A 15,332-nucleotide genomic window follows, 5' to 3' on the forward strand; every position below is an offset into this window, starting at 1 on the left:
TTGGACAGAAGGGGTGTCCTTGGTGATACACGGAAGCTCCCGATGCCATTAGGACGAATGAAGAGCTGTTGGAAAGATGGAGGAGCTGAGTGGGTTTTTTGTTTGCTTTGTTTCATTTTTAATTAATTTTGGGGGGAGGAATATTGCAGGAGTGAGGGGCAGATATGGAGAGGACTAGGAGGTGAGCAGCATTGAGGCGCATGATGTGAAGTTTCCAAAGAATCAGTATAGAATTATGTTTAAAATTTAAAAAAATGTAGGGCTCACCATGCAGTTTTTTAGAGTGGACAGCTTTATGTCTCCAAGTGCGGTGTCTAAGGCCCAAGTTTCTCTACAACCCTCCACCACTTGTTTTTGTTTTGTTTTTCTCTGAACAACAGTGATCCTAACAGGTGTGAGGTGGTATCACATTGTGCTCTTAATTTGCATTTCCCTGATGCCTAATGATGTGGAGCATATTTTCAGGTGCTTACTGGACATTCGAACGTTTTGGGAAGAATTTCCATGTGAATTCTTTGTCCATTTTTAAAAAATCAAGTTGTTTGTTTTGTCATTGAGTTCCTTTGTGCTTGAGATCATATTTTTTCCTCATCAGTTTATCTTCTAATGACTTTGAAAACACACACACACACACACACACACACACACACACACACACACACACACAAATACAAAGAAGGGAAGTTAGTCAAAAGTGGTTTTTCAGTTTAGTGGATGCAGTCATTACGTCTGTCTACGTAGGCGAGGCAATTCAGATTGCCCAACAGATGGTGCAGAGACAATGAGCTTTTCGGATACAATCACAACACATTCCATTCAATTAAAACTCCCACTTAGCAGATGCCTTCAACAGTTGGTGTCCGCCGAAGCTCATCTGCAGCAGAGACATTAGTCTCTTATATTCGTCATCTGTAGTATGTTTGGGTCTTTGAAACATGAGGTCTCTGACAAAGCACTACATTGGTGTTTTTAGGAAAGTTGAGGAGTTCTGAAGATGGACAGAGAGTGTCTTCATTTCTTACAATAAGGCACTATGGAGAGTGAACTGCTTTAAAGTAGAAAAGATTTGTAAACGTAAGTTTCTTCATGAATGTAGACAATGTACCCACAGATGACTTAGCTATAGACTGAAATATATATTAATTTTAATGGAAGTATTGTAAAATATTTTTAGTCTCATGAATCTCATTACAATAGAGATCTACTCATCATTTAAAGAGTGATATTTAGAAAAATCTGAATATTTTTCTAAACATCAACAGCTATTTATCAGAATGGATAGAATTCCACATATCTATGACTGCCTAAGCAATTCCATTTTATTTTGTAAAATATTATTCCACATTAAATTGAGAGGGTGTCTCAAAACATTTCATTCCATAAAATCAGACAAGTGCTTTAGAACCCAGAACTTTCTTTTGTGCAAACTGTAGACCAGTCCTTGGGGAGGGCTTGGTCACTACGGGCCAATCATGGAGCAGTCCTTGTGGGGAAGGCTGGAGAGGAAAGACAGAGGGGCTGCCCATGGCGCAGGCTGCCCACGGGAACGCAGACAAACCATCTGGTCTACACCACCTCTCGCATCTCTGGGCCTGGAGAAGACCTTGTCATTGCCAAATCTTCATATATCTAAAGCAAATCTTGGACCTACTGACATCCCTAACAGTCACATCTCCATCCCCAGTTGAAGTGTCACAGTTCAGCCCCTTACTTGGTCACCCCAGGTAAGGCGAGTTCTCTGCCTACTTAACCGCACAGATGTGTTAAAAACTGAACTTTAAAAACCTTGCTGTCAGCTGTATCTCTCCATGTTAAATTACTTTATTTTATTGAGACAAGGTCTAACGTGGCCCAGGCTGGCCTCAAACTCCGTAGGTAGAAAAGATGACCTTGAACTTTGACTCCCCTGCCTCCACTTCCCGAGTGCTGGGATTACAGGCATTTGCTGTCATACCTTATTTATGCCGCACTGGGGATCAAACCCAGAGCTTCACACACACTAGACAAGCACTCAGTGAACTAAGCTACATCTCTAGCCTGGGGTCAATATTGCTTAAAATCATCATTATCTAGGACTTAGGGACTCTTTTTTTTTTTTTTTTTTTTTTTTTTAGTGAACTAGTGGAAGTATTTTATTTATTCTTTTTTTTTCTTTTTTTTTTTAGTATTTATTTATTTATTTATTTTTCCATCACGGGCAATTTATTTTGTTCTATTCATTCACAGTTAATACAGAAAATACTTGGAAACATTTCCATATAATATTTGACACAGAAATCATCAAATAGAAGTATACAATGTTGACAGGAGGCAGTACATTTATAATTTATAACCCCAAATGTATTTATAAATTAGAAATGGAAAGATCTACAAATGAAATTATGAAGGTTCACCAAAGTCATTTAATCTGTCAGTTTCTCATTCATTTTTATGTCTTAATAATATTCTATTGTATGAATAAGCCACATTTTATTTCTCTCCAGTATTCGATAGCTATTTGAGTTGTTTTAACTTTTTTACTATTAGCAACACACTGCTGTAAACCTTCATGTACATGTTTCATAGGTGCACATTTTCAGTAGTTTGAGGTTATATTCCTAAGGGTAGAATTGTTGAGTAACAGAGTAACAATGTTTTGCATTTTGACCAACCACCAGACTGTTTTGCCAAAGTGGCACACCATTTTACAATCTCACCAAGTCCTTGTTTTTAAGGCTCTGATTTTTGTACAAAAGCATTCAATCATTCTGTCAGCCCAAACCAGGAAAAGTAAGCTATAGTTCAGAGCTGTTCTATTCCATTTACTATGCAAAGCCATTCTTGGCGTTTGCAACTCTCAGCCCTTTTGAGTATTCTTGCAGTGTTCACTTTTTCCTCCACCACTTTTTTTTTCTTCTTTTTTTCTGGTTTATTTCTATCTATTACAAATGTATAAAAAATCTTCCATCAACACTGCTGATAGCAGCAGAACCTTGAGAAATATACCTTTGGTTTGCCTCAGAAAAGGAACACATATTGTACTGTAAAGTTTATAAAATTGGCGCAAAACATTGTAATAATGTTACAATACCAGTTTTAAGAGTTCAGTGACTAATGGGGAGCCGATGGGATACATGCAGAACTGTGAAAGCGATCTCACTTAGCCACCTGTACACGTAGACTGTAAATCTACATTCAGATCATTTCTGAACTAAGACTATCATCTCAGTTTATCTGTTGAGGTCAACCAGGAAACCCTAGAATATACCTTGATTTTTGCAAAAAAAAACAAAATAGGGGGAGGGGTTTCTTCAGCATTTCAGTCCACGAGTAACAGTATCCTAACAGGCAAAGTGTTCTCTCACTGTCAACATAGAATGAACTGCTGCTGGAGGTCAACTTGGGCTTTAATTTGCATTAGCACTTACATGCATAGTAGTCCAAGTTGTTGACCTCATGACTTTAAAAAGTAACTCTAAAAAAGTAAAATGGCCCTTCTTGGAAGACTAAAGAAAGACATCCAGCCACAGTTGTAAAAAGTCTCATCAAAACAATATACCCTTTTATGAATTACGCCTCAATTTAAAAAAAAAAGTAGCCCCAAATAAGAAGCAGCTCTGAAAAAGAAAATATAACTTAAGATATTTGAAAAAAAACAAGGTGAATACAGGTTCAAAAGTAATTAAGATATATTTTCTTAAGGCTATCTAGAATTAGGCTTTAAAGAATTCTACCATTTCAAGTTTACCACTAGTTACTAGATACCTATTTACAAACAAGATGTTCACCTTTTTTGTTCCTTTATCAAGAGAAAAATCTACCTTCAGACTATGAGGGTGGTGATGGGGTGGGACTAGAAAACAAGATTCAAACAATCCCATGCAAATATCACATTTTTCAAATGGAAGAACTCCAAACTGCACTAGAAGTTCCAATCACTAAGACACTTTCCATTGAAATGATTTAAGTACAACTGCATGGCACCAAGGTTTAGGCCTAATATAGGCCTGACAACCAAGTCCTTGTTTTCTGGAAGAAAGGCCTCAAAAGTCCCACTCAATTCCATATAACAATACTTCAAAGATTAATTAGGTTTTCCTTTCCTTAATATTTTTGTTTTTGACTTCTAATCCTAAAGACTAGATTAAAACTTAGCTCATTTCCCAGAAGGCATTGCTTCCCTTTGCTCTATGAAAGAGTCCACCAAGACCTCTTCCTCAAAACCATCTAGCCCCCAGCCTCCAGCCTTTGCTTGTGATGCATCTTTCTCAACATCCTGAAAAGGTAATGTAGGTAAAATATGCTCATAAACATTAAAACTAGTTGTTAGAAAGATGTAACTAGCTTTATAATTCAAGTTTTAAAGCATAAATACTTGGAGCTTAATCTGCACTGACAATGATTGTCGAAGCCTAGAATTCAACATTTACAAATTCTCATTCACACACACAAAACACACTATTATCACACAACTTGTGTCTTGAGAGAATCTTCTGCTTTTTAAATCTTTGGCCTCCCAGTCAATCCCAAATTCAACTAACTTTTCCGAGTTCTGGTAGTTACCTGGACCACTGAGGCATTGCCACAAGACTTCTTCTCTTTTGAAACATCCTTTTTCTCTAGATATTAGGATAGCTACACCAGCTTGTTTCTTCTGTGGTGTATGTTGGTGTGGGATTATCTATTGCTTGATTTTTCATGGATGTGTTTAGCTTCTTTGGGTTGAATTTTCCCTTCTAGTGCTTTCTGTAGGGCTGGGTTTGTAGACAGGTATTGATTAAATCTGGTTTTATCCTGGAATATTTTGTTTACTCTGCCTATGGTGATTGAGAGTTTTGCTGTGTATAATAGTCTGGGTTGGCATCCGTGGTCTCTTAGTGTCTGCATGAGATTTGTCCATGATCTTCTAGCTTTCATAGTCTCTATTGAGTAGTCTGGTGTTATTCTGATGGGTTTACCTTTATATGTTACTTGGTCTTTTTCCTTTGCGACTCTTAATATTTTTTCTTTGTTCTGTGTGTTTAGTGTTTTGATTATTATGTGGCGAGGGGACTTTTTTTTGGATCCAGCCTATTCGGTGTTCTGTAACCTTCTTGTATCTTCATATGTATTTCTTTCTTTAGGTTAGGAAAGTTTTCTTCTATAATTTTGTTGAATATATTTTCTGTGCCTTTGAGTTGGTATTCTTCTCCTTCTTCTATCCCTATTATTCTTAGGTTTGGTCTTTTCATGGTGTCCCAAATTTCCTGGACGTTTTGTGTTATGACTTTTTTGTCTTTAGTGTTTTCTTTGACTGACGAATCTATTTTCTCTATCATGTCTTCAGTGTCAGAGATTCTCTGTTCCATCTCTTGCAATCGGTTGGTTATGCTCGTTTCTGTAGTTCCTGTTCGTTTTGTCAGGATTTCTATTTCCAGCATTCCCTCAGCATGTGTTTTCTTTATTGTCTCAAATTCATTTTTCAGATCTTTTCTTTCATCTGTTTAATTGCTTTTTCTTGGCTTGATTTGATTTCTTCCCATTTTTTGTTCGTTTTTTCTTCCATTTCTTTAAGGGAGTTTTTAATTTCCTCTCTAATGGAGTTTTTCATTTCCTCTTTAAGCGAGTTTTTCATTTCCTCTTTAAGGAAAGTTTTTATTTCCTCTTTAAGGTAGTGTTTCATTTCCTCTTTAAGGAAAGTTTTTATTTCCTCATTGAGGGAATGTTTTATTTCTTCTTTAAGGGCCTCTATCATCTTCTTAAAGTCATTTTTAGGGTTGATCTCTTCTGTCATGGTATGTTTAGGTCTTGCAGGTGTAGAATCACTAGGTTCTGATGTTGCCATATAGGTCTTTATGTTGTTGCCTGTATTTTTGCACTGGCGTCTACTCATCTTTTCCTCTGTGCGGTGCAGGTGGTGTCTGTGTCTGAGAGTGCCTCTCTTGTTCTAATTTTTAGTCTTGGTTTAGTAGGGGTTTTTGGTTAAATTGGTGCTATTGGGCTGTTTCTTCAGGGACAGCTGATTTCAGTTGGTGAATTATATACTTATGATTCTCATGATCTGGTTTGATGACTGGGTAGCGCCTTCTTCTGTGTTCCCAGGTCACGTTTTGTTCATTTGTCAACTCCTCAGCTGATCTTGTTTCTTCAGACTTCAAACTGTAGGCATCTGAATCCTCTCCCAGATGGGTTTCAGCTGAGCAGGGTAGTCTCACCAACACCTCCAAGTTGTTGGGTTTCACAGGATCAGCAGTTGGGCCCTGGGTTGTCCCCAGACGGAGTGTCCAGACTCGCCCTGGTTCCGACCCACGGAGATAGCCTCTTCCCCAGGTGTTGGGGCTAGGGGCGTCACCGTTCCAAGCTGTGTCCGCCCCTCTCCGTCCCCGGGCCTGTCCACCCCTGTGGCCCACCGCCACAGGCCCACCTGCGTCCACTTGTCTCCACCGCTGGGCCAGTATGTCCCTGTCAGCTGCTGCTGGGTCTGTCTATCTGTCTACCTCTGCGGGCCGCCAACGGGCCTATATGTCCCTGTCGGCCGCTGTCACCGGGCCCTTCCACCTCCGCAAGTCGCCGACCTGCGTGGCCTGTCCATCTCTGTGGGCCGCCGCCAGGCCTGAATCGACTTAGGGACTCTTAATAGACATTGCTAACCAAATAAATTCATTTCTGACACAAAGAAGCCTCTCCAAGACCTAGTCTTCCTCTGGGATCTCAGGGAACACTGTTCCACACCCCAAAACCGTGTGAGAATTCACAATGCTGGAGCCGTGTACACTGATGGCTGTACTCTGGCCTCATTCAGACACAGGTGCTTTTTACAAGTTACATGATATAAACATGCTTGTAGTTTCAGCTAGTATAAGGGCGAGATCTTTTTCCCTCATTGATTTCACCTCTATAATCTGAGATAAATATTTTACCTCTAGAAGAAACTTAGATAAGCAAAACTGTATAGCATTTGAAACATAAATTGGATTACTTCATAGAAAGATGAATTTCATGGACTGGCCATTTCAAACTAAAAATTCATTTTGAGCCTCAGAAGTGTTTTGACCATGACCTGATGCTGTACAGATGTTGTCTCTTATGCAGTTAAGCAACAGAACAGGCATGCAAGGTATTAATAATCACTGAAGCCATGGTGTGCTGGTAAACATTTCATTGGGTCTTCAAAGGAAAAAGAAACAAAACATTATTTTGTGATGTAAATACTCCATAACATTGGTCAATTTCACACCACCACGGAAGTTACCCTGGAGGTTACTGGAGGTGGCATTGGAAGGCGGTGCTAATAAGCCTTGTGAGTGTCAGCTCTACTAACTGCACTGGGCTCTGACTTGCTGGAGCACTGAATAAACAGCACGAATCTGCTGAAGAAGAAGAGTGAGTTGACTTCGTGTAGCCATCCTACCCTTTGTAGACTAGGTTTCTTCAGTTTGGGAATGCTCCAGAGAAATAGGTAGAGAATATCTAATCACACAGCGATGATAAGTATAGGACTGGCTGCCCCCAATAATAATAAAATCAAAAGACCTGTTTTTAGAAGGCAATCAAAGGTACTGAGGATACCCCTGTGTGTGTATGTGTGTGTGCCTCCTGTGTGTGTGTGCCTCCTGTGTGTGTGTGTGTGCTTCTGTGTGTGTGTGCTTCTATGTGTGTGTGTGTGTGTGTGCTTCTGTGTATGTTATGTGTGTGTGTATGTGTGTGCGCCTCTGTGTGTGTGTGTGTGTGTGTGTGTGTGTGTGTGTGTGTGCCTCTGTGTGTGTAGGGGAACAAGGTGGACTAGGGAAGGGGAGGTGAGGGAAGGATGCTCACTGAACAAACAATATATACTTGATCACAATTTCCACTTGCTGGAATACTAGAATATGACACCTGATCTCAATGACCTGAGTCTGAGAGATAAAAGGAAATGGTGACAGCAGTCACTGTAACAAGCCTCAGTCAGAACTCTGCCATAGGAAGTGTTCACTGACTCACCTGTCTGTGCAAACACCGACTTGATAGGGGGTGTTCACTGATTCACCTGTGTGTGCAAACACCGACTCAAGAGGGGGTTTCACTGACTCACTTGTCTGTGCAAACACCACTCAAGAATGGACACATGGCTCAGCTCTGGCCCGAGAAACCAGACCTGAAGTGCAATGAGGACCTGTTGGGAAGGCCCTCCCATTCCTGGTGACACACCCTTTGGGGGCAGCATCTTTGGGAAGGCCCTCCCATTTCTGGTGACACACCCTTTGGGGGCAGCATCTTGATGGTTGTGGTAAGTGGAGTCACTATGGAGCCAGTTCTGAGGAAGGCAGGGGCAAGGGATGGAAGAGCTGAATCCATCATCCTGGGAGCAATGCTCTCTCTGGATGTCCTGTGACTAATGATGAATTGTCTCTACCACGAGTGCAGCAGAGACGGAGCTTCTGTGAATTGAAGCTGAGCACATCGAGTTGCTTCAATTTATTACATTTTCTCCAAAATTGCCTTGAGTTACAAATATAAAACAGAAGCACTGTTTCTTCCAGGTAGAGTTTCCTGTCTCTTTTAAGAGACATCATAATCCTATTTAACCTTTCCTTGAAAATGCATCAGGGCTTGAAGCTGCAACAGCAATTCAGAAAAAAAAAGGGAACACTGTTCTTAAGTTGATTCTCTTCTACAAAGCAGATGACTGGAAGTGCCACCCTGCTTTGGGAACCGCTTCCTCTTTGGCTTCCCTCTGAGTTGTGGAATGCTAATGGACTAGACATTGTTAATGCAATTCTTGACTGTATATATTGTATGTACTTATTTGCATAGACCTTTTCATATATATATATCAACTACAGTGGAGCACTGTCATGCAGGGACTCCATCCACTTATCTTTCCTGCAACCAGAGCCCCAAGTCTGGTCTTTTCTGAGACAGTACACACTTGTGATGGTTAGTTTTAATTGTCAACTTGATATGAAGAAGCTTCTGGGAATAGTCTCAGTGAGAGATAGCCTAGATCAGGTTAGCTTGTGAGTTGTCTGTGGGGACTGTCTTGGTCACCTTAACTCAAGTGGGAGGACCCAATCTGAGAGGAAACAGCACCATTCCTTGGTGTAGGGCTCTGCAGTGTGTGAGAAGAGAACTCTGCCTGCCTGCCAAGCATGCATGCATTCATTCTCTCTGCTCTTGAATATGGATGTGATGTGGCCAATTGTCTTAAGTTCCTTCGGCCTTCGGGTTCCTGCTATGATGAGCTGTAACCTGGAATTGTGTGCTAAAATAAACCCTTTCTAAGTTGCTTTTCATCAATATTCTTTGTCACAGCATTGGAAATGCAGCTGGGACAGCACTTGAGAAATGCATGGCTCTTTCCTCTGCCTAGGAAGGGTCATCTGGATTCAGCTAAGCCCATTTCAATGCCACTCTCCTTGCCAATGGAAGGTTAGGGATGGCAGTGTCTGTAATTCTAAATTGCAACTGTTGGGGAAGTTTTTCTCCTTCACAAAAAGCCTTTCTGTGAAGTGAAGTGCTGGAGGCAGAAGTCATCACCCTGCCATCGAAAGCCAACAGAGACAGCAAAGTGCACGGGGAAACGAAGAGTGCCTGCCTCGACGCTGGCAAGGACCTTCTGTGATGTTAGTGCCAGGTGAATTAGGCTTCCTGCTGGTTATGCTGGTTAAGCGCCAACCCAACACACATGCATTCCTAACCTGCTGTGGGCAGACTGCACCTGGGCCTCTACCTGTCCCAGCAGGTTAAGGAGAAACAGCGTGAGGACCCTCCTTCTGATCTTTAACAGTCTTGGCAGGAATGAAGACATTCTAAAGAGACACTGGTGCTTACCCTTTGACAGTCAGATGATAGAGATAATGAACCCCAAGACAGTGGAATTTCCCAAGAAACCCATGCTGGGAAAAGGAAGAGTCTGAGAGCCAGAGGAGGAGCTTGTCTTTGGGGGAAGAAAGTTCACACCTCTGACTATCTGTCATTCCAGGAGACTCTGGAACCTAGACAGCAATAATGGTCAGGACCTCAGCTTGACCAGGATTGCATAGTTATGCATAATTCTTGCTAAGTTAAACCGTCTCTCTGAACCCCAAAGATGGAACCTGTTCCTCTTCTCAAAGTGACCATATTGAATAAACCTGCTTTCCTCAGTGCTCCATCCATGATTGTGGAGGAGGGGGGCAGGGAGGTCTTGACCCTAACAACTCCAGTTGTGTGCACAGGGGACTAACTGTGGAGGTTTACACAAGACCCATTGGCTACAGACTGACTTTAAGGTATCAGGCACAATTAGTGAGTAACCAGATGTTTTGCACAAATTAGCTAAAGATTGTTAAATCAATCTGTTTAAGACTTAAGCCAAGGATTATTAAAAATATCAGGTACGATGGTGCATGTTTACTGTCCTGGACCTCAGGAATTCATGGCAGGAGGGTTAGGAGCTTGAGCCCAGACTGAGTTATGTGAGATTTGATGGCAATGCCCACTCCCCACCAAATTGATTTAGTTTGATTTAATTAAGTAAAATGTCAGAACCAATGCTAGGTAAAAACAGCTTATTCTTTATGTCTTATCTTCACAAACAGAAAATATTTAAAGTATTAATATGTTAAAAAGTCTCTAATGATGGGGCTCAGTGAGCAAAGACACTGGTCATACCAGCCCAACAAAGTGAGTTTTGGCTCTGGAAACCACAGTGAGAGCAGAGAATTGACTCAAGCCTCTCAATAATAATAGTAATAATGATGATGATGATGATGATGATGATGATGATGATGATGATGATGATTGTAGCTAGAGTTTTCCTGCCTTGCCAATAGTCAGGACAAATCTCTGTTACCCGCCAGTCCCACAGCCGCTCAGACCCAACCAAGTAAACACAGAGACTTATATTGCTTACAAACTGTATGGCCGTTGGCAGGCTTCTTGCTAACTGTTCTTCTATCTTAAATTAATCCATTTCTATAAATCTATAACTTCCCACATGGCTCGTGGCTTACCAGCATCTTCACATGCTGCTTGTCATGGCAGCGGCTGGCAGTGTCTCCCTCCGCCTTCCTGTTCTCTCAATTCTCCTCTCTGTTAATCCCGCCTATACTTCCTGCCTGGCCACTGGCCAATCAGTGTTTTATTTATTGACCAATCAGAGCAACACATTTGACATACAGACCATCCCACAGCACTTCCCCTTTTCTTTTTTTTTTTTTTTTTAAAAAAGGAAGGTTTTAACTTTTACACATCTCCAAAGCCAGCTTGGTATATTTGGGAATTTGGGCGTAGCTTCTCTTACTACTTCCTGCTGGAGGGGGGCGCTGTATCTTATGGGGACACAAAGAAAATTTTAGGATTATGGAGTAGTCCGTGAGGGTGTATCATCTGAGCCAGTTGCCTTGAAATGGTTCTGGATGTTGGATCATGTGGGCCATGGTGTCATCAGAGACCTTTCAGGGGGTCTTGGCTGGTCAAACCTGATGTATCTTAATCTGGAACAAATCCATAGCCTCTGGCTTTCTGTGGAAACAAAAGCAGAGCCTCCTTTCCAAAGCAACATATCCTTACATCCAAATTTTGAAGTCAAGGTACCTTTAAAATATACATTTTGGCATAACTCAACAGCTTCTGCAATCAAATGTTTTTCTTCAGTTACGAATATCAAAGAGAACATAATCCAGATTCTCTGTGTGGTAGCCATCTTTACGTTGCTTATTTTTTATATTACCTTGAGCCTATTGATTTAAACTGCAGCATTCCAAGACTGAAACGGTGCTATGGCTGCTGGTTCCATTCACCTCAGCTTTCTAACATGGCGGTAGTGCTTTTACCGCCAGCTCTGGGAGCCATCTTGGGTCTATGCTTTTATCCAAGCAGCGTGTAGCCCAGAAACCTATTTTTTTAAAATACTAGCAAAGGCTAAATCCACCACACAGCAGCAGCATAATGTGTCACTTGTAGATGCCTCATTCCTGCCATACTGCAGGTCCAGCGCAAACGCCAGGAACCTGCCAGTAGCTCAAACTCACGTTTCGCAGCATCTAGCTGCCGTATGAGACATGAAGCAGGAACCTGGTTTTGGCTCTGTTTAGAATTGCTTATTAAATATTTTCAGGTTTAAGGTGGAAACTCGAGCCATTGGGCACCATTTGTAGAAGTAACCATCTTATTAAATAAGAAACACAAAGCCAATGCAGAGATGAAAGCCCAAGAGGTCTTAGCCCAAGAGCTAAGAGCCTTACCCTTCACTGCTGCAGCTATCCTCTTCAGCCAAAAGAGCTACTTCATGTGTGTTTGTCTTTATATAGACTTTCTGTTCTGCCTTCTCATTGGTTGTAAACCCAACCACATGACTGCCTTGTCACTGCCTGTCTGTACAGACCTCCAGGTCTTCTATGGTTGGTATTGAGATTAAAGGCGTGTGTCTCCTTGCTGGCTTTATCCTTGAACACACAGAGATCTGCCTAGCTCTGCCTCCCAAGAGCTGGGATTAAAGGTGAGCACCACCAATGCCTGGCTTTGCAATGGCTTGCTATTAGCTCTGACCCCCAGGCAACTTTATTTATTAACATACAAATAAAATCACATTTCAGTACAAATAAAATATCACCATAGATGATGATAAATTTTTTAATCTCATAAAGAGTGGGGTGAGGTAAGGAGCTTCTAGAGTGTTTCAAAACACAGGCTTAAGCTGGACACAGTGGCACACGCTTTTAATCCCAGCACTTAATGGTAGAAGCAGGCGGCTGGATCACCAGAAGTTCACGTCCAGCCTGAGCCACATAAAGAGATTCTATCTCCAAATAAAAATGTCTCTGTATTAAATAAGGTCAGTTTAGTGATTTTTTTATTAGAACATAGCTTTGAGACCCCAAAATTATTATATCTATATTTTCTATAATATATGTCTATTAGTATATTTATATTACCTATAACATATATTGTCACATAGAAAATAATTGTAATTTTCTATCATATTATTATAAAGAATAATGTGTTTATTATCTCATGAAGTGTGAAGAATGTAGAAAGACATCTTCCATAATTTCCCAACAAATACTGCTCATTTAGTAATAACATAGAAAATTAGAGAATGTAGTATATTTTTATACTCATTTGGTTTAGTGATTTAAGGAAAGAGCATGTGGGAGGACACATAAATGATCCTATATTTCTTTTTATGGCTCCTGTTACCACCAAGGGCTGTGTGGATGCCCAGGGTCTTGGTCAGCCACCTGAGACCATGTTGGTGTCCAAGAGCCATGCTGCCACCAGAGCCATACTGATCTGGGTGGCCTGTGATGCCACCTAGGGCCATGGTGACATCTGGGCCTGAACTGTTGACTAAGGCCAGGTCTAGGTCCATGGCCCTGCAGCAGCCAGGGTCTGAGTTGATATCCATGACTCCTGTTACCACCAAGGACTGTGCAGATGCCTGGGGTCTGGTCAGCCACTTGAGACTACGTTGGTGTCCGAGTGCCATGCTGCTTCTGGGGCCATATTGATCTGGGTGGCCTGTGCTGCCCCAGGGCCATGGTGATGTCTGGGCCTGAGCTGCTGCCAAGTGCCATGTCTGGGTCCATGATCTTGCTGCATCTGGGGTCTTGTTGATGTCCATGGCCTGTGTTACCACAGGGGGTCATAGGAACCATGCATGTTGAAATCTGAGTGCTGAGCTGAGCCTGCCCCATCCTTCACTGGCTCTGGGACAGCAGGTACTGCCACTTGAAGGACACTGCAGCAGGAGATCTGGCCCTACCCCTCATGGGAGAGCTGCCTCCCTGCACTCTGAAAAGATGGCCCCACCCCTCTCCACAGGCGTGGCCTGAGTGGGGCTGTCCCAGTGGCCCAGACCAACCAGCTCAGCTACCACCCAGACCCACACCCTGGGCCTTGGGTTGGCCACCCTAACATCTACCCCATCTATGACCTGCTAGAGTATATGAAGGGATTGGTCCCTCAGAACAATAACCACAGGATCTCCCTGGCTCAGGGCCGCAGCGGGGTATCTGAGAGGAGTTTTGGTGAGGGTCCAGTGATGCTGGTGCACCAGAGGCCTTGAACCAGACCAATGACTCATTGCAGCGAACATTTACAAGTGGGCTGATTGGACAAAAGGGTGTGATGTGTGACACACCTCGGCTCCCAACGCCACTAGGACAAATGAAGAGGTGTTGGAGAGAAGGGAATTAAAAATCAACATGGAGCCGGGCGGTGGTGGCGCACACCTTTAATCCCAGCACTCGGGAGGCAGAGCCAGGTGGATCTCTGTGAGTTCGAGGCCAGCCTGGGCTACCAAGTGAGCTCCAGGAAAGGCGCAAAGCTACGCAGAGAAACCCTGTCTCGAAAAACCAAAAAAAAAAAAAAAAAAAAAAAAAATCAACATGGAAACAAATCTTTGAGCACAGGTGTGAGAGATCTTTCTAGATTAAGTTAATTGATAGGATGATCCACACTACGTGGGGGTGGCACCATTCCATAGGCTGGAGTCCCAGACTGAATAAAAAGAAGGAAAGGGTGCAGGGCAGTGGTGGTGCATGTCTTTAATCCCATCCCTCGGGAGGCAGAGCCAGGCGGATCTCTGTGAGTTTGAGGCCAGTCTGGGCTACCAAGTGAGCTCCAGGAAACCAGGAAAGGCGCAAAGCTATGCAGAGAAACCCTGTCTCGAAAAACCAAAAAAAAAAAAAAAAGAAGAAGAAGGAAGGGAGCTGGATAGGAGCATCTGTCACCCTCCTCTTCCGGACTCTGGGAACAATGCGACAACTGGTCAACCAGGAGCCTCCATGACTTCCTCCCTATGATGGACTCTATCCTCAAACTCGCAGCCACAGTAAGCCCTTCCCGTCCTCCACAGCTTTTGTCGGACTTCCTGCCGTAGCAACAAGAAAAGTAACGGAGACAGCATGAATGTTCTGTCTCTTTTGAAGCATCTTCCTAGGTTTAAAGATGACCTGTTCCAGAAAAGATGACATAATAAGGAGAGGAAGGTCTTAGTTATCATCTTCTTAATGAAGTCTGTGTTCATGTTCAAGTACAAGTAATGTGTGTAGCAATTTTCTCTTTGAAATCCGTTATCAGTGAAATATAGGAGAGGGAAATGCACTCCCATTGAACTGCTCCCGTACGATGCATTATATTTCTTAGTCCATTTTGTTTAAAAAAATATCAAATTACAATTTTAAATAGGAAAGGAAGTGAAGAAGCTTTTTTAATATTTAAGTCATGAATATGACCCTCTCCTTTAAAGTCTGCCAGCTACAAATAGTTCAAAACTGCTATAATGAAATAGTTAGTGTTTTTCCTCTCTCCAAATTTCTTACCCATTTAAAATTTAAGAGGAAAAGAAATGCTTCTCTATAATGCATCACAGACATTTATGTCATGTGTTTTTTAAGAATGTGCACATG

This window comes from Peromyscus maniculatus, chromosome 6 (genome assembly GCF_049852395.1).
Source record: "Peromyscus maniculatus bairdii isolate BWxNUB_F1_BW_parent chromosome 6, HU_Pman_BW_mat_3.1, whole genome shotgun sequence".
Lineage (NCBI taxonomy): Eukaryota > Metazoa > Chordata > Mammalia > Rodentia > Cricetidae > Peromyscus > Peromyscus maniculatus.